This window comes from Emydura macquarii, unplaced genomic scaffold, assembly GCF_026122565.2.
Source record: "Emydura macquarii macquarii isolate MOO-44397 ecotype Brisbane River unplaced genomic scaffold, CSIRO-AGI_Emac_v2 contig_2636, whole genome shotgun sequence".
In the NCBI taxonomy this organism is placed as follows: Eukaryota; Metazoa; Chordata; order Testudines; family Chelidae; genus Emydura; species Emydura macquarii.
The window spans coordinates 15,073,543-15,095,115 of NW_027132773.1; positions in this window are offsets into that span (position 1 = coordinate 15,073,543).

Genomic DNA, 21,573 nt, shown 5'->3' on the forward strand with positions numbered 1-21,573 from the left:
CTCTGCTTCTTGTGTGAGAGCAGATTTGCTACATTCTTCCACCATCCTCTTATACAATAATACAACATGAAGTGGGATTTAGCCCTTTTTGCTTTATTAATGAGAATCACAGCCATCTGCAAGAGGAAAATATAGTAAAAGGTGTCTCTGTGTCTACAACAGAAAAAGGCATTCATACAGACTGAACCCCAATTTTCAAACTTGGGTCCCTCAGTTAAGATATTAGAGTGCCCGAATGACAATGCAGGCATCCATAATGTCCACTGTAGACATCTACTCTACTGGCTGCTCTGAATGCCCAGATGTGGAATTTACTTCTGACATGTGACCATATTTGATAACTGAACTTCCTATATTTGTAAAAAAACCCAAAAATTAATGACATTTGAAAAATTTGAAATAATGGGCATATGCTCAAACAGTTGACATACTACACATGCATTAATATTAAAACATTGCGTACACATATGTTCTTTGTAGGTGTGTGTGAACTTCAAGACAATTGGGTTCCCTCTAAAGGTTTGTTGCGAAATGTTGTTTGCACTGGGACATGTAGCCCATATAACCTGCATTTGAATACACAAATAGACATTTGCATACACAAATACCCCTATTGCTTGTGGAAATAGTGAGTCAGCTGCACATTGGTGGAACTATGCAGGTGCAGCAAAAAGTTTGTCCGCTTATTTGTGGGTGTGGTTTGGAAAGAAATTTTTACAAATAGGACCCAGTGTGTCAATTCCTAATAGGTGTCTCTCTAGCAATTTCACATTAAGGGTTCTTCTATATATCTGTATATTTACCTAAAAAGTAAATTGAATGAGCCTTAATTTCAGCCAATATCAGCACTGAAAAATTGAAGTAGAAATGCCTCCCTTTGAGATCAAACACACCCCTTTTTGGAGAGCAGTTTCTGCTACTGCAGATGGTGCAAATTCTTCTTTGGACCATGGAAACCTCATGAGAAGGAACATTATAGTGTTGCAGCTTATGCAAGCCTTCATTTCTGCCCTACTGGACTTCATCAAAGGATTTTGCCCTACACATGTTTCTTCTCACTGAAATATGTTTAGCAGGTATCAAGAAAACACATTAGAATGATTATTTGTGAAGTATTTCCATGACGGTCAATTTACAAGAGGGAAAACAAGGAGAGTGGATGACTTCCCCAGAATATTTAATCTTTGTGCTGAATAACAATCTTGGGGTTGAAGTTGTTGCAAGAAATAGAAATGGTAAAAAGGACTCCACTTAAAGAACAATTTTAAAGATAAACTGAACAGTCCTAATCAGATACTATATACTATAAATCAGCAATGAGCAGGAGCAGAGCTACAGAGTCGGAACACTCACGCTACACTAGCTTCCGTTGAATGCTGCCATGCATGCATTTGACAGGGATAACAGCAAATCAAATATATTAAAATAAAACAGAATCAATATATCAAAGGCAGACCAGCAAATCAAAACCAAACAGTTGGCTTTTCAAATTACTCCGAATAAAACGGTAACATACTACATCATATGTTACTTATTTTTTATTCAGGATCAGGTTAATATTTAAAGAACCTAGCTAAAGATTGTGGCTTGCTGGCTGGTGAGCTATCCTCCTCAAAGTATGCTAAAAAGGTTGACCAAATATATCAATACCTATCCTCTTTTTTGTGCTTCTCTTATGTATATACTTGGTGTGAAAATTTTTCCATTACAAGGGCTGTTCATATTTTGCTATACCACAATTCCATATGAGAAATCAGATTTTTCCAATAATGTCTTGCTGCTAACAATAAAAAATAAATTAATTTGTCATTCTGTTTAAAATGTAGATCTTCTTTTGGAGCATTAAGTAAGCAGCTCAGGCAATCTCTAGGAAGCTAGCATAGTGTCATAAAATAAATCTCTTTAATAATTTCCTCCCAAAACCCTCTAATTCCTGGACACAATCACCACATGTGTGCAAATATATTTCCCTTTCCCTGCAATCCCTCCAACAGTTTCTTCCTAGTAGCAAAAGCATGATGGATCTTAACTGGAGTCAGATGCCATATATATAGCAATTTATAAAAAAATTTCTTCATGAGCTACACTCACTGAAGATATTTATTTTCTTTCTCATATAGAGACACACTCATTAAGATCAATGTCTTTGACCAAATCTCTCTCCCACCATTTCATCTGTGTTGTTTTCTTACCAACATCTTTGTCAATCAAAATTGTATATATCTTAGAAATTAAAGCTTTTGCTCCAGCTTGTTCCTGGGTCAACTCCTCAAATACAGTTAAGCTTCTGTACAGAGATGTCTTGAATCCAGTTTTCACAATACAATGTTTGACTTGTAAATACTGTTTAAGTTTTGTTGTAGCCATTTTGGTCCCAAGATGTTAGAGAGACAAGGTGGGTGAAGAAGTATCTTTTACTGCATACAGATGACAAGCTCTGGAAACGTGAAAGCTTGACTCTTCCACCAACAGTAGTTGGTCCAATAAAAGGTATTGCCTCACCCACTTTGTCTCTCTTGTAAATATTGAAAATACAGAATATTGATATTATTTACAAACGTTTATGCTGTTCCTATAGAATCATAGAAGAATTATAGGCATTAAAGATGGAAAAGATCTATTAGGTCATCCAGTCCATCTCTGCCAATGCAGGATTGTTCCTTCTAGGAACACTTAAAGTCTTCTCAACTTTATAGCTTCATTCCTATAACTTTTCCCTTCTCAATTAAATAAATAAAAAAATCACATCTTTTGCAGAGAAAGGAGATTATTTTTTAGATTTGATTTGTTTTTAAACACTCAAAATTCTGCTGGTGACAAATGTTCTATCTGACATTCCAGAGGGAGGAAATCATTAAAACATTATCACTCAATTCTCAAATCACTCAAATACCGGAGAGGAGAGTCTTGCCACCAACAGATTGTATTTTCTGAGAACATCGTTAATTGAGATTACTGAATCAAAAAAGAAATTGGTTCCTGCCTCATGACTAAAGATGAAGGGCAAGTCTTAGCCCCCGTTCCACCTGCTTTGCGTTTATTCTGTTATTCAAAGAGGAGAGTGTTGCTCCTTCATTTCAGGCTCAGTTGTCCATGTATTGTGGCTGGAGGTGAGTGACACATGGTTTAATAGCCTTTCCACCACAGGAGAGTGGACATTGTTTCAGGAGGGGAGCTATCAGCTCTGGTAGTCTGACACCTGGTCACCCAACAACTACTCCTCTCTGCCTTTCCCACTCTTACCATGCCCACTTTAGAGCTTCCCCAATAAATGCCCACCCCATAACCATTCCTGTCTTCTGTAGTCACCTAGAAATGCCTTCTGACTTTCCACTAATGCCCCTCTGCTCTTGTCCGTCATCACAGAACCAGAGTTTGCAACCTGAGAGTAGTTGAGGATGGTGTGTGCTTTGTAACCTCCCCTACTCCCTGCAATAACTTCTTTCCTGTGCTTTTTACCTAGAAATGCTCCTACAGAGTCAGTCCACTTTTGACCATTGCAGCTCTGCTCCATTAGAGGTGCTCATCTCTGGGGGTGTAAAGGTATCATAAATCCAAGATAACTGACTTCCTGTGCATTCCCCCAGTGGTGCAGCAATCCTTGGCTGGTGCAATGGATCAACACCATCCCCTCCCAGCCATCATCATAGTGAAAGTGGTTGGAAATAGGGGCATGGTCAGAGCATGCACTTGTGTGATAACAGGCCCCCAGAATGACACCTGGGGCAAGAAGGAGCTGAATATAAATGTAATTTTCATTTTGGGACTCAACTGGCTGCTGGCCAGCGTCAGGGTCAGGGAGTGACAAATGTTGTAAAGCCCCTTTGCGCGAATCCTGTGTTAAACGTATCTTGGCCAGGGGATTTGCCCCAATGGGGCTCGTTTGGTAAACCTAAAACAATCTGGATCTCCAGAACTTCATTCTCATAGAGCAGGTCAAAGAAGAAGTTAGAGATCACCACAGCCCAAACCAATGCAGGTTTCTCCATTCCTGCTTCAGGGGGGGATGACTAGATGGCTACTTTGGGATATTATTTTTAAAGTATTTTTTACTTCAGAGGAAGGTTAATATAGTAGTGAAGGAACAAAACGAGTATCTCAGTGATGACACAAACCCTAATTCAGGAAAATATTTAAGCATGCGCTGGAGGGCTCTGCTGTGTAAAGTTGAACTGCAGAATTGGGACCTCTGAAAGAAGTGGATAAGGGAAAGAATAGTTGGACTAAATACAAGACTAAAAGGAGAAACAGTTACAACATCTCAACTCATTGACAGTTCTGAAAATTACTGAAAAACCCCTTGCATTAGCCAAGTTTACAATTTAGAGTGACAAGCAATAAACCCTATATAATGGTCAAACTCTAACCTTCTATTAAAGCCACCATTCCCCTTCAAATTACCCAGATATGTCAGGTGGTAAGCCTCCCCACACGGAATAAATCTGACATCAACAGATTTCTCTTCTTAATTTTTAGTTTAATAAGCAAGCCATACAGCAGCTGTGAAGTTACTGATAATGAATGTTTGGAAATAGGATTACTCAAGCGAGTTAAATCCTTCTGCTTTTTCATTATATGCCATATAATACTCCAAAACTCATGTTCTGAATAGACAGGGAACAAATACTCAGAACATATATATTTGATCCCTGTGCCTCTGGCTGAATCACCAAACAATAGTCATATAGCATGTGCTTCACATGGGCCACATTTATATGAAAAAGCTGTAACAACTATATTTAAAATGCACTTTTACTGAGAATAGTGATCTTCAAAAACTGTTCCAAACTCTTTTGGTGGTTATTTTACTAGTAGTAGGTTGATGTTATTTTTCCTTGGTTCATGCTGTTCGTTTTGGGGGTTTTTTAACATCAAGTAATCAGTACGTAGCCATTACATTGAGTGGAGGCTGGGAAACCACAAGACACTGTCTGCAGCCCTGAGAGTCCTGGATTTCCTGTGCTCCTTCCCATCCTCTCTGCACTGCCTACCCTCTTACCTTGCAGGATGTCTGCTAAAGACATTGGCTGTCTCTTTCCAAGGCTATGCAGTAACAATGTTGGAGTGGATCCTGTGACTGTGCTGCCTTATATTAGATACATGAATAGATTCACATGGCATCAGAGAGTGTGCCATAGCAAACAGCATCTTCCCAGTCCCAGACCTCTTATTCTCAGCTCCACCCCCTTTCTCATTCCTAAATCTCCTGTTGTGAACCTGTAGTGGGGCTTCCGTAGGATTTGGAGGAAAAGGGAGAATCCTATACATTTGGCAATCCTGCCTTCTGCAGTCCCCTGGTTGATTCTATTGGGTAGAGCTTTCATCTACTCAAATAAATAGAACATGACATGAAGGTTGTCATTTCAGTCATCTGAATGTTTAGGGAATGGGATGGGATTCTGTAGTTGGAAGGCAGCAGAGACAAGGAATGCAATGTTTCTTACCATCCCTTTACAATACACCTTGTAATTCGCAGTAATAACACTAAGGCAAAGGATAAACATAACTGGTGTAAAGTAATAAATATTGTCCAAATACGTTCAACAGTGGATTTCAGTTTAATGGAGGCGGCAGCTGTCCACCTTGTCTCATGCAGTTCACCAGCATCTGCACATTCTAAGCTTTAATGTAAGAACTTAGATATATATTTTAATTCTGTATTGTAACCCTTAAGGCTGTGAAGAAAACCTCCCAGACATGAACATGAGTGCAAACTGATGCTATCTGCTGCGGGGCAAGAACCTGAAATAATAGTGATAATATCTCATAAGGGTATTCAATCTGAGAAGGCTGTCTCTGAAGGACAATTTAAAAGTCTCTTTTGTCATCAGTATATTTTACAGGCAGGGGCTTGAGGGAGAGGGGAGAACATGAGCCTACCTCTTCAAATGGAGACATCAGTATAGCAAACTGATATGATTTCAGAGATCTAGAGGTCTTGTCTGTAGTAAACCTTTTGGTCCTGTTGCAATTTGAGTTAATTGATTTGCCAGTTAATTCAAGTTAACTAACAACTGTAAATACTAATCTAGACACTAAACAAATGTTTGTTCCATCTCATGGTTCACCTAGGCTCAGGTGACCCATGAGCATGGAGAAACATTTTGTGTTCTGGAACAAATGTATGTGGCATGTCCATGAAATGAATTCATAGCCCATCCGATCTCCCCTGGCCATAACTAATGCTCTGACGAAGTCAATACCCAGAACTGAACAGCTGAAGGAAGACAGAAGCAAGAGAGGCAATAGGAGAGGAAGAATTTGGAAGAAGTGGAAAAGGAGCAAGGAGTTTTTAAGGGTTAGGGAACAAAGGGCAGGAGGTAGGGGAATAAAAGGAGTGTGAACCTCTCTGCAGTGTTTGGACCCACTGGACCACAAGGTACTGTTAACCTTCCCACATGACAGAGCAAGAGCAGATTGCCCAGCACTACAGTGGCTCCAGTTGCTCCTCTCCAACAGAATTCAGAGTGGTGGTGAGTTGCTGCTCCTCCTCTCCAAAGTCTCTCAACGGCTGGGTCCAGTTGGGATCCATATTATCCATGCTTCTCTTCAGTGTCTCCACAAGGCCATTGGGAGAGAGAGTGAGACACCATCGGCTCAGGTGCAAATGTAGGGTGTGGCTCTGGCCCTCTGTATCACCCCCCTATGTAAATAGCTTGTATATAGTTGAAGAGACCTCATGTACGAGTAGCCACCAGAGTGTCTACAGGACTAAGATAGATCTGTCAATCAAACAGGCAGAGGTCAAAAGTTCAGGGCAGTCAAACTGCCACACCCGGAAGGGATTTGAATAAAAGATGTTTATGGACCAATCAGAGCATTCAAGAAGGTCTAGAGCAGGGGTGGGGAACCTTTTTGTTGCCAAGGGCCTGATGGTGGTTGTGTGCGGGCGGGGATTCACATTCGGCGGCGGCACAGTTACGTGTGGGGCGGTGCCGTGCCGCCGCCGTTTCTGCCTTTTCGGCGGCGCGGTTTTGCAGTGTCCGGAGGGTTCCATGGGGCAGTAACTGCCTCCGGACTCCACCCGCCGCCGAAAATGGGCAGACGGCGGCCCAGCTTGCTGCCCATTGGTTCTTTCAGGGCCGGAGGTTCCCCACCCCTGGTCTAGAGGGTTGTGTGCACATATTTAGTGCCGTGTGCAGTATCGGTGTCGTGTTGGAAACCCCAGCTTGCTGATTGGTTCTGTAGGGTTCTTAGGAGATTATATAAGGTTTGGTGCTGTCCTTATGGTACAGTGTTTGCGCGAAGGGTGGTTAGACAGACAGTGGTTGTAGTGTGGGTAGGAGTCATCAGGACCTGGAGCCGAAGCAGACGGGTGAACATCGAGGACGAGAAGCAGACGAATCGAAAGGACAACACCAGGAAGGCGAAGAACAATTGTGAGAGACTGTTTAACATCAGAGACATTGGGAAGCCCCTGGGGTAGTTTTGGGACCTTGGGTTAACCCCTGTTACTTGTTCTGACCCTGTTTATCTCCAAATAAATTACACCTTTGTTTTGGAAAAGAACTTGATAGCGTGGTCTTTCCGATCGCCTTGAGCCACCGATTTGATGGTGTGGAGGAACCCTCATGATAGTTTCCTCAACAAATCCATTGGTAACACAAACAGTATGGCAGTGGCACTCAACTATATATGCAATTCTCAACTGATGCAGTCACCACCACTACCAAAAAATAAGAATGCCTACAGGAAATTAACTGTTGGATGAAGAGCTAAACCCAGGCAAAACTGAGGCAATTCTGGTTGGAGAGGAGAAACATTTTGAAGAACCAGCTGAGACATTGTCGTCTTCTTCCATTGAAGGCATTCAGCCCCATTTGTCAGAGTGGGGCGGAACCACAGGATCCTGACCAGGTAACACTGATACCTAAAATGTCTTCTTTCAGTTCCAGCATACTAGGAAACTATATTTCTTCCTCCTGGAAAAGGACTTAACCAAAGTGATTCATGTATTTGTCACCTCCAGGCTGGATTACTGTAGTTCACTGAATCTGAAGCTAAATGTGAAGATGATGCACAGGCTTGTGCTGGTTCAGAATGTGACTACATACCTTCTACATGGCTTAGACTACTCCATCAGTCCTGGGCTCAAGTCTCTCCACTTGCCACTTTAAGGTCTTGGATCCAGATTTTGGATCCAACAATGGAACAAACTTCCAGAGTAGCTCAGGCAAATCTGACCATTGTAAGGAAATTACAAAACCTTCCTTTTCACAGAAGTGTTTCTGTGATAAGAATGAGGCTCACAACTCTGACACACTTTCTACACACTAAACCCCTTCCATCCAAAATGGAGAGGATATTAATAATAATATCTAAAGATTAAAACCAAAAACTTTCCCTTTAAGCAGCATTATTATCCCAAAAGGAGAGAAGTGCAAGAAACTGCATGAAATCCATTATGGACTTTACTATTATTATCAATTTTGTGTGGAAGGCACTCATTTACTCCAGTGATGGGTGCCATATAAAACGCTAAGATAGGTGGATAATCCTCCACTTCCTTGTCCTTCTGGAAAGCTGACAGGTTGTATAAACAAACACACTTCCTTTTTTTAGGGAATTGCTTTCCCTTTCCCCCAGCCAGATTTACTACAGACTTAATTATTTCTTACATTTACAGATGCTTTACTAATGCAGCAAAATGACAGATTTGAAGCTCACAATAAAATTGCCCCAGTTTTATTTCTGTGATGACTGTATTTCAGAGTTTAAATCCTGTGAACCAGAACAATCAGTTAACTTCTATTTATCATATATACTTGATGTTTAACATCAGGTATCTATTGAATATCTGCAGCAGAGAAAATACTGACTAGGAAAGGAAGTCATAACCTATACCAATATTGAAACTATGAATGACTGTTGCTTAGTTAAAAGCCTATTGACCCCCTACACTGACTAAGGACCATTTGAATGAACTAGTGTTCAATTTTATTGATTCAGAGTTAACCTGACACTGACAGACTCATAGAAAAGACAAGGGCTGCTTTGCAAGACAGCTAGCATCGCAGAAATTATTGACTGTGTGAAGCATTAAAATTGTTCATTTCACTGTTTTTCTAAAAGATGGAGCTAATTTGCATTATGCACATGTGCATAATGTTAGTTGCTTACATCCGGGTTGCTCACACTCCTTCTGGCCTAAGTGCAAAATCCTATTGCTACTGAGTACATTAGACTCCTACCTTTCATCCGAGTATTTGCAACTGTTTGCTTCAGCCATTTGCTATTCATTATTTGTGTTGTGTGGTTAGTCACTGAGGTGGTATTGTATTGTTTCTGCATAGTGATGAAATTACTGTGAGACAGGACAATAGTGAATTACACACTTTCAGTACAAAGTGTCATAGGAAGAGTCATGAAACTTTCAAGATGCATGAATATTGTCAAATAGCCATGAATCCTTATGAATTTCACTTTTGTTCATAAAAATATTTTTTTTTCTGTTTGATTAGTTTACAAACAGACCTGCAAGCTTAATAAAATGAGCACTGGTGGTTCAATATAAGTTTAAGTGTGATCATTCACTGAATTTTTTTTTAAACTCACACAACTCTAGATACAGGCCCTATACATTTTACATACAAAAGCAGTGAATTTGATCTCAGATCCGTATGTTCCTCTTTGCAGGGGGACAAGAAGGAGTTAAAGACTGATTTTCATTCCATTTCTTATTTCAGATTTCCAGCTCATTTATTGTCTCTTACCTTTAAGTAGGAAATTATGAGTTACAAATTTTAGAAACCTGCAGCTGTATAGCAACTATTGTAGATGGGTCCAAGTTCTTTAGAGGGACCAGAGAGACAAATATGCTAGCATTAACTGTATATTATAAGAATTATTCACAAAGGACGTATTATAAAACAGCTCAGACTGATTGAAGGAAAATGATAGATTTACTGAAAAAAATCAAAGCCAGGCACAGACAAAAGAATGTGAATAAATATAATATAGTTTTGTCTTGCTATTATTTTTTTCCAAATCCTAAGCACTGTAATGGAGTGTTTCTTATAAAATGAGGATGTGATTTTTTTCTCCATGTAAATATAGGCCTGATTTTCCACTTAATTACACCAGTTTTACACCAGTGTGCAACTCTTATGACAGCTATGGAAATTGAAATTGGTGTAACATAATGGAGAATTGGGCCATTTATCAAGAATTGTAAAGTGAAGTTATTTTAGAATATAATAGAATATTTTAAATTTACAGACATTTTCTATCAATTAATAAGATTGATGGAAATTATTATGGTGAGTCCAAGTCCTAGATTTTTAGCCTTTCTTTTTTTTTTTTTTTTTTTTTTTTACACAGATTAGTCAAAGTGACACTTAAGTCCATTTCTAAAATGCTTTGCCCTCCGTATAGTCATTTACATTTGTGCAAACTAAGAGGCAAAGTTGGTGTAAAATACTAATATTCTGATGTGATAAGATTTTACACCAATTTTACACTTGTGTAAATGACTACACCAGGTGCAAGATACTGGTGAATTAGGCCCAGCGTCCATTGTAAATTAGGCACTAATTGTAAACACTCTGTGCTTCACTTCAGGCATGTGAACATTCCCAAAGACTTGAGCATGTCCATAAGTATTTCCAGATCATGACTTTACATTGTAATCTCTTCAGAAGAGGGACTAGCCCTTATTGCTTTTTGCACATGCCATGGCACAATGGGACCATGATCTGATGGGGACATCTGGAAGGCAAGGTGACACAAATAATAATGATTTCCTGGGGAAAAAAATTCCGTGCTTGCATTGAAAGAAAATATCTGTGCTAACCTCAAAGTAACTGTACTCTTAGAATTAATCAATAAAATCAGATTTTGAGCAGCCAAATGGAGACACCAAAGGACTGAGGGGGAAATATATATATAGATAGATAGATAGATAGATAGATATAACCAATGACAGAGTATAAATAAAATTATGAAACAATCTACTTTTAAATGTGAATGCTTTCTTAAAATCCTAATTGCATACATGTTGTTTTTCAACTTATGAAAGCAACTGTATAGATTTAGAAAAATTTGTTTCTGAAATGCAGGAAAGTACAATAATATCCCAAATTATTATAAGGCGCACCCTCCTTCAAATTGTACAAGTGACCTAAACAAACTGGAGGATGCAAAAGAAATCTGTATAGATTTAGAAAAATTCACTTACAACAGTACTTGTTCTTGAAATCAACCTGTTAGCTATAAATTGTGGCTTACTATGAGTGAGGAACTGTAGAATACAATAATTTGTTTCAAGAATCAGTCCAGGCCAAATTATTATATCTAGGCATTTAACAAGATCCAAAGGAATGAGGAAAAACATCTCTAAAATGAGAGGTCTCCAACTGAGGGAAATTAGATGCTGTAGGTGCTACACAGTAATATGCTTAGTATTGTATATTTCATGATAACTATTAACTGCTTGAAAGCAGACTTACTAGCCAAAAATGAAACCATATTTTTTCTTTGATTTTGTGAATACTGATGGAACATGCAAGTATTTTGTAGATTTGGCCTGTCTGTGCTGTCATTCAACATTCAATTCTTCCAATGAAGTCACTGTGAATTTTGCACAAGAATGGCAGCAGGATCATGCCCTTCATCACTTTAAGATACACTTATATCAAGCATGTAAAATTATTCATATTGGCTACCGATTCCATTGGGATTCATTGCAAGTTGATAAGCTTCTGTGTTTAAATGTTGTTAGTGCCTGTGAAGAACCAAATACACTGTTCAAATACAGCTGGAAGTAGTTAAATGGGAGACTATAACGGGTGATACTGAAAGGTGAATTGCCAGGCTGGACAGAGGTTACTAGTGGACTTCCTCAGGGATCTGGCTTGGGACCGATCATATTTAAAGTTTTTTGATAATGACCTTGGCATAAAAAGTGGAAGTGTGTTAATAAAATTTGCAGATGACATAAAGTTGAGAGGTATTGCCAATACAGAGGAGGACTGGAATATCATACAAGAAAATCTGGTTGACCTTGAAAACTGGAGTAATAGAAACAAGATGAAATTTAAAAGGTCATGCACTTATGGACTAACAACAAGAATTTTTTCTATAAGCTGGGGACTTAGTTGGAAATAACAGAAGAGGAGAAAAACCTGGGTCTATTGTTGTTCACAGTCTGACTATGAGCCACCAATGTGATGCTAATGCAGTCCTAGGATGCATCAGGCGAGGTATTGCCTGCAGAGACAGGGAAGAATTAGTATCATTATACGAGGCACTGGTGAGATCTCATCCGGAATACTGTGTGCAAGTCTGGTCTCCTGTGTTTAAGAAAGATAAATTCAAACTGGAACAGGTGATCAGAAGAATGGGCAAACCTGGCTTATGAAAGGAGACTCAAAGAGCTTGCCTTATTTAGTCTAACCAAAAGAAGGCTGAGGGGAGATATTATTGCTCTCTATAAATACATCTGAGGGATAAATACAAGAGACAGAGAGGAATTATTTAAGTTAAACACCAATGTTGACACAAGAACAAATGGATATAAACTGGCCATCAATAAATTTAGGCTTGAAATTAAACAAAGATTTTTAAGCATCAGAAGAGTGAAGTTCTGGAACAAACTTCCAAGGGAGTAGTGCGTGCAAAAAACTTAACTGGCTTCAAGTCTGAGCTTGATACGTTTATGGAGGGGGATGGTATGATGAGACTGCTTCCAGTGGAATGTAGCTGTTCTGTGACTGCTAGCAGCAAATATCTCCAATGGATGGTGATGGGATTTTAGATGGGGACGGCTCTGAGTTACTACGGAGAATTCTTTCTGGGTGTCTGTCTGCTGGGTCTTGCCCACATACTCAGGGTCTAACTGATCACCATATTTGGCATTAGGAAGGAATTTTTTCCTGGGTCAGATTGGCAGAGACCCTGGGGGTAGAAGCTTCCAGCAACCAAAAAAAAGCAAGAGGACCACATATATGGCCAAAAGTTGTGACATTTTTTACTTAATAAAGTATATTGTACTTAGTTGGCCATACTTACTTTGAAAATAGGCTTAGTTGGGATGTCTTCTCTGCTATCCATTTAACCTAATGATAGTGAAAGTCAATGACTTATTTAATAGGCACAATATTAGCATAAAGTCTACAAATGGGGTTACATTCAGACAGTGCTCAGGAAGTTAAGGGCTGTTTAACTAGCTGTTAAATGTATGTGAAATTGTAAACTCCCAGGCAAAGTATGATCTGTTACATCTATGTATCTTGAAGTCTGTGGAGTTTTACAAGTATAACTCTGGGCTGGTCTACACTGGCGAAGGCAGTCAATGGGAGATACACAAGCTACTTAATGTACTTAATGTAGCTTGTGTATCTCCCATTGACGTAGTTATGTTGACATACTGCGGCATCATCACGGCACTGCATTGAGGGGAGATGCCCTCCCATCGACACAGCCTTACTTCTTTCAGGAAGGTAGACTAATGGCGTTGACCGGAGAGTCCAACTCCCATCGATCACTGTGGAGCTCATAGTATAGACATACCCTCAGGCTGGACAAAGACATAAGTACTATAGGCCTATGACCATGCCTAAACTCGAAGCTCTTGGAGTCATGTGATTACAACAGAATCTAAGCTTTCATTTAAATAAAAAAAGAAGTTTCTAGTTCTCCGACTATTAAAGAAAAGCTTGAAAATGTGAACCAAACACAGTAATAAAGTGATGTCTGCCAGTGTCTACAGGCAGCTTGAAGCAATGGTTCTGAGAGATGTGCACTGTCCCCTGCAACTTGATGGGTTGTTAACCCCAAGATCCCCTGCTCTGCTGGGATTGGGTTGGAGAGGTCCCACAGAAAATTGTGTGAGGTCAGGAGATGAAGTATACAGCGATTTCAGGCCCACACACATATAGACATACTCTGCTGCTGGGGTACATTCTGGGATCCCCCAGCTCCACCCCTGCCTCTCCAGAGAGGTACAGGGGACCCATGCTGCTCCTGAAGGAAGAGAAGGAATCCCCAGGCTGCTACCCTCACAAGTCTAGGAGGGTTGGGGGCTTCCAGCCACTTCCATGACAAGTATGGATGAGACCACTGTTGTGGAACCATGAGGAGACCCAAGTCACAATGTGCTGAGGCCTCCCAATTTCCTCAATCCAACCTTGTATGTAACCGGGAGCAGAATTCAGGCTCCCACGTAAAACAGAAGACAGCTAAAAATTATGGCCTTGTTTGCCTTAGAGGCTTTTGGAAACAGTTTCTCACTTATAATACAGGTGTGGCTCTACTGGGCTTGAAGCAATGGAAGCACCAGTATAGACAAGGCGCTGTGGATGCCATCACATTCTAATCACTATGTTGTGTGAGGGTCTGCTCCGAGCACAACCACCATTGCTATGAAAAGCAGAAGTGTGCCAGGTGAACACCAACGTGAAGGTTTTTTTTTTTTTTTATTACAAATATTGTATTAAAGAAGAAAAAAAAAGACCAAATACAGCTGAAATGCAGTGAATGTCATTTTATTACTGCATTATTGTCTAGTAGAGGATCTAATTTAAAATCTTTTCAGACTTTTTTTTTTTAAAATGACTCTCAGCCGTAATTAGGAGAATCATATGTGACTGAATGCAACCCTGTATTCACACCGTACACAGTATTGTAATAATTATTGTACAACATACACCTTGTGAGATATCATTTGAAAACTAATAATTTGCTGGTCAGTAATGTCATGGTAAAAGGTGTGTAGCAGCATATTATGCAAAGTTATGAATTCCCCCTTTATGAAATTGTTATGCACATGTTCAAATCCACATTGCCCTGACTGGGCAGAAGTTATTTAACAGGTCTATCCCAAATAAATAAATGGGTGTTTACCTCAATTTACATATAAGTAGCAAACTGGGTTCTCGAGACAGCAAGAGGGGGTAATCTAGTTTCTCAATGTCAGAGGACAAGCTGATGCCTCTAGCCAGGTGTCATCAAAGTTCATTGGCAATCACTAGTCAAGTGGCCATTCTTTGGCAACAAAGGGAGGGACAAACAGATCAATCTAAATTTTAACAAGGAACAACATGGAAGCTTTTTTACCACAAGACTCCATGTCTTTGTCCTCACAGCTGGAAAGAACTTTATCTAGAGATAACCCTCAGGAAAAGGCATTTCAAATGGTGATTGGACTATAAAAGTGAGGGGCAAAATCACCCCAGGTTCTCTCGTTCTCTCTCTCTCTCTCTCACCTGAGAAGACTGTTCTCATTCTGTTAAGACATGCACATGATCATTGACATTACCCACATGACTCCTATGTGACCAGTCACTCATTCCAGGCTTGCATGGTCCTCTCTCAGGTGTATATGGCTGGCCACTCAGGGGAAATAGTAAGCTATTCCCATAGAGCACTGTAGCAATCAGCATGGTACCTGAGGCTTCATGTGTTGCAATGTGTCTCCATTTAGCCTCTTACTACAGAATGTGCTTAAAAGGCACAAACAAGCTCATCATGAATAAATAGTTTGAAGGAACTAAGTCTAACAGGAAGGCAGCTGTGAAGAAGTGGAGATCCTCCTTGGAAGCCTAACCAAAATAACGGGGTCTTGAGAAGTACTTCATAGTGGAGGCACATAGCTACAAACCTCTACTTGTCCGCATGCAAGGTTCTCCAGTGTTCTCTCAAGGGCTTGTCACCCAATCAAGGTGGCTAGCAGTGTGGAGATGGGAATGCAGCTGCCCTTCTGGCAGATTAACTCTCTATAGAGTTTCAGTGCATTATTTCAATCTCAAAGGAATACAAACTCCTGGATCATGACCCAATAAAACAGAAATACAATCAGCTGGGATTTTAGTGTTCTCTTAAGAAATTCACACATTTTTTTCTGATACTCAAGGGAAAATGGTGAGCAGAGAATATTGGTTTATGCATGGGATACCTAGGTGTTCAGTAATTGCACTGGAGCAGAGAGGTCCCTTTCAAAGTGGTTCATGACCTACTGCAGACATGACCTACTGCACTAACAGGGCTCTAGAGTCTGTAGGTTTAAAAGTGTGGGAATACTCATACTCCTATTATTTAGGGAGAAGAAGTAGGGCTGTAGCAGGTCACTGAAGGGACAAATTCCTTTGGGGTTTAATGGAAGAGAGCTCAACTTCATGGCTGAACTTTGCAGGATGCCAGCATAAGGATCTTACAAAAGATGTGATGTGCTGAAATAGCTGCTTGCCTATAAAAATATAAGCAGCTGCATCCTGGGAGTGTATATGGAAATAATTACAGATCTGATCCTACAGTCCTCACTCATATAAATCTCCCTCTGAATCTAATATTGGGTCTCTGGAAAAGGCATCTGACTTTTTTGGGAAGAAAGACCTTTATCAGCAATTCTCATTTTTTCTTGTCGAACAAAGATTTTAGCTTGGAAACATTTCATATGTGCTTAATGGTCATTTAGAGGTAGATTGAATATCCATTGATAAATCTGATGATAATATATTCCTCAGGCTTTAAAAACCTGATTTGGCTCTAATTGAAATCAATGGCAAACCCAGGATCAAATCTCATATGCCTTATGAGTGAATAAGACACTCATTCTCAAAAAAGATAAAACATAGCTTCCCTGCTGGAAGATACGTGAATATTTCTGAGCCAAGTTTAGCTCTTTCCGAGTTAACAGACCACCAAATAATGAATCACTCACAAAACAAGTAAACACCTGCAAGATAAATGTATACTAGGTTCAGTTTAATGGATTAAATTGACTTCAGTGTGACAGAGCAGGCAATGGATTTTCATTACAATTTACAAAAGAACCACAAAGGTTACAAACAGTTCAGAGCAATAATGTACCCTCATTACCAAATTTCTTTTATATCTTTAACCAAATTAATTTAGCATTCAGTTAAAAAGAACAGCAGGGTTCTCTCGAACTTGTCACTAGTGATTTATTAAGTTCATTTTCTATTTATTTGTTTATAGATCAAACATGGAAAGTGTTAGTAAATATTAATCTTTTTAGTCCTCTTTCTTGTATATTAAATTAATGTGCATATTAATGATTCTCCCATAATATTTATATTAGCAAAAAGTGTATTTGAATTCTAAGGCCCAGAGCATTAGTTCTTAACCTGTGAGTGACCTGTACTCAGGAATTTTTTATGTGATTGAGTGTTGGGCTCAAATGTAATTATCCTCAGCATCTCCAAGTCTGAGGGAATACAGTGTTCAGGGAAAAGGCCTCTCAAATTAATAAAAGTATCTATAAATGTAATTTGTAAACAAAACTGGGTGATTAATAAGGGACACTTTCATTGTAGATGGGTTCCGTAATGAAGAAAATAAGAACATAAGAACAGCCATACTGGGTCAGCCCAATGGTCCATTTAGCCCAGTATTCTGTCTTCCAACAGTGGCCAATGCCATGTTCTTCAGAGGGAATGAACAGAACAGGTAATCATCAAATGATCCATCCCATCGGCCATTCCCAGCCTCTGGCAAAAAGCAATCCCTGCCTATCCTGGCTAATAGCCACCGATGGACCCATCCTCCATGAACTTTTCTAGTTCTTTTTTGAACCACATTATAGTGTTGGGCTTCACAACATGCTCTGTCAAGGAGTTCCAGAGGTGGACTGTGCGTTGTGGGAAGAAATATTTCTTTTTTGTTTTGTTTTGTTTTAAACCTACTGCCTATTAATTTCATTTGGTGAGCCCCTAGTTCTTGTGCTATGAGAAGGAGTAAATAACAACACTTCCTTATTTACTTTCTTCACATCAGTCATGATTTTATAGACTTCTATCATATCCCTCCTTAGTTATCTCTTTTCTAAACTGAAAAGTCCAAGTCTTATTAATCTCTCCTAATGTGGAAGCTTTTCCATACTCCTAATCATTTTAGTTGCCCTTTTCTTTACCTTTTCCAATTCCAATATATATTTTTTTGAGATGGGTGACCAGATCTGCACACAGTATTCAACATGTGGACATATCATGGATTTATAAAGAGGCAATATGATATTTTCTGTATTATTATCTAGCCCTTTCCTAATGATCTCTAACACTTTTTAGCTTTTTTGACTGCCACTGCAGATTGAGTGGATGTTTTCAAAGAACTATCCACAGTGACTCCAAGACCTCTTTCTTGAGTGGTAAGAGCTAATTTAGACCCCATCATTTTATATGTATAGTTGGGATTATGCTTTCCAATGTGCACTTTGCATTTATCAACATTGGATTTCATCAGCCATTTTGTTGCCCAATCACCCAGTTTTGTCAGATACCTTTGTAACTCTTCATGGTCTTGAGGAGTTTTGTATCACCTGCAAATTTTGCCACCTCATTCTTTACCCCTTTTTCCAGATCATTTATGAATATGTTGAAAAGTACTGGTCCCAGTAGATGCCACTGGGGGATACCGCTATATACCTCTCTCCATTCTGAAAACTCACCATTGATTCCTACCCTTTGTTTCCTATCTTTCAAACAGTTACTGATCCAGGAAAGGACCTTTCCTTTTATCCCGTGACCACTCACTTTGCTTAAGAGCCTTTGGTGAGGGACATTATCAAAGGCTTTCTGAAAATCTAAGTACATTATATCCACTGGATCAACCTTGTTCATATGTTTGTTACCCCATCAAAGAATTTTAGTATATTGGTGAGGCATGATTTTCCTTTACAAAAACCATGTTAACTGTTTCCCAACAATTCAAATTCATCTATGTGTCTGATAATTCTGTTCTTTACTATAGTTTCAACCAATTTGCTTGATACTGAAGTTAGGTTTACTGGCCTGTAATTGCTAGGATGGCCTCTGGAGCCTTTTATAAAAATTGGTGTCACATTAGCTATCCTCCAGTTATCTGGTACAGAAGCTGATTTAAATGATAGGTTACATATCACAGTTAGTAGTTCTGTAGTTTCACATTTTAGTTCCTTTAGAACTCTTGGGTGGACACTATCTGGTCCTGGTGACTTATTACAGTTTAATTTATTGATTTGTTCCAAACATCCTCTAATAACACCTCAATCTGGGACAGTTCCTCATATCTGTCACCTTGGGAATCTCCCTCACATCCTCAGCCGTGAAGATCGATGCAAAGAATTAATTAATTTTTTCACAATAATCTTATCTTCCTTGATTGCTCCTTTGGCATCTCGATTGCCCAATGGCCCCCCACTGGTATTTTGCAGCCTTCCTGCTTCTGATGTACTTAAAAAATGTTTTGCTATTACTTTCTGAGTCTTTGGATAGCTGCTCTTCAAATTCTTTTTTGGCCTTTTAATTACATTTTTACACTTCACCTGCCAGAGTTTATGATCCTTTCTATTTTCCTCAATAAGATTTAATTTCCACTTTTTAAAGGATGTCTTTTTTCCTTTAGCTGCTTCTTTTACTTTGTTGTTTAGCTATGGTGGCACTTTTTTGGTCCTCTTATTATGTTTTTTAATTTGGGGTATACATTTAAATTGAGCCTCTATAATGGTGTCTTTAAAAAGTTTCCATGCAGTTTTCAGGGATTTCACTTTTAGCACTGTACCTATTAATTTATTTTTAACTAACTTCCTCATTTTCATGTAGCTCCCCTTTCTGAAATTAAATGCTACCATGGTAGACTGTTTTGGTGTTTCTGCCCCCACAGGGGTGTTACATTTTATTATGTTATGGTCACTATTACCAAGCAGTTCAGCTATATTCACCTCTTGGACCGGATCCTGTGCTCCACTTAGAACTAACTCAAGAATTGCCTTTCCTCTTCTGGGTTCCAGGATTAGCTGCTCCAAGAATCAGTCATTTAAGGTATCAAGAAGTTTCATCTCTGCATCCCATCCTGAGGTGACATTTTTATTTTTATAGCCTCTCTAATCTCCCTGAGCATTTTACAGGGTACAGCTACACTTATGGCAGCAAATTTGCCACCGTCAGATCAACTTATCTGGATCGATTGAGCGGTCAATCAATCCAGAAATCAACACTGTTAATCCACCCCCTCAAGTGGCATAGCGCTGCTTCGACGGGAACCGTGTTCCCATCGGCGCAGTGCAGTGAAGACAGCACTATTTATAAGTCTGTCTAGATGTTTCGAGAGATCTGCAATCTTTGCACCCAGCACGCCACTCACTATGCAGTTCTCCTGGTCATCACAAACCCATCTATCTATGTTTCCAGTAATCGAGTCCCCCATTAATATTACCTGTCTTTTCCTAATAACTGGAGTTCCCTCCCCCAGAGAGGTATTGTCAGTGCGAGAGGATACCACGACATCATCCAGAAGGTGGGTCCCAACTATGGGATTGTTTCCCTCCATTCCAGTTTGATGTTCTTCTTCCCTGAGACTCATCCTCCTGAACAGTACAGAGTCTGTCATACTGGGGTTGGGACCATTCTACAGTGTCCCAAAAAGTGTCATATATGTACATTTCTGTCTTCCTTAGTTCCTTCAGTTTAGCCACCATGGTCTCCAAAGCCCATATGCGGTTCTGAGGACCACAAGCTCCTTGCACCACCCTCCCATAGGGCAGGTAATTACACATGTTATACTCGGTGCAGTAAACTGGATAGCCCCCACTCTGTTACTAAACTTCTGCCTGCATTCTCTTTTTACTCCTGTCGCTCTTTCATTCATTGTTGTTTGTTTTTTATTTTGGGGGTGTTATTATCTTTAGTTTACAGAATGTTAATGAAGTGTATCTACCCCTCACACTCAACTCCCTCACAAAACTCCACTGTTAGTTACCTCTGGTCACTAGAGCCTCTGATTGCTTAGGAATGAGCTTTTTTTAAATCCTAGTTCTCCCTACATAGTCCTGCCCCCTGGTTAAGGGTTGATGGGTGTTATTTATTTCAATAAATAACCCATTGAAAGATGTTTTAGCTCATTAAGAACTGTCAGTTGTCACAGCTGTTAGTAATAATGACTGGGTTAGAGATTCCTTTTTACTCAATCAGGTAAACTGAGACCCATAAAAGAAATTCTGTCGGTAATTAAGAAAATAGAACACAGGGTAAAATTAATCTTGGGAAAGGACTATTCCCTTCAAAAAGGGATTTCTTTGTCTCACACACATAAAAGGAACGAGGGTTGGAATCTTGGAGTGCCAATTAATATTGTCAGCATTCCATTAGGTACCATGGACATGACTAAGTTACCTTCTCTTGACCTTGTATAGGGAGGGGTAAAGTATCTATTCTTTCTGTATAGTGCTGTATTAATGTTTGATTAATAATCTTTGATTAAATAAGTCCATTTGAACTTGTTATTTGACAACCTTGAATTATTAAATGTAAATGCAACAAAAGAAAGGCTCAGCAGTATTGAAAACATTTAATAATAAAAAAGGACTGGCTATTTAAACTTTGCATTGTGCTAGCTTATACATTTTGGGAGGAAGACAATAATTGCACTTCAGCAATTGCTTTGATCATGGATAAATGCTTCCTCTCCAATCAATATGCCTATTTAGTGAAAGGTAATAGCTACTGAGGAAGTGCACCACTGTATTATTGTAACTCTGAGGTTTTAGTGTGTGTGACTCACTGCGGAGAATAGGTTGAGAGAGAATACCAGCAACTGTGTTTGAAAACTGCTCCCCATATGTATGTAGCATAAGGGTGGATC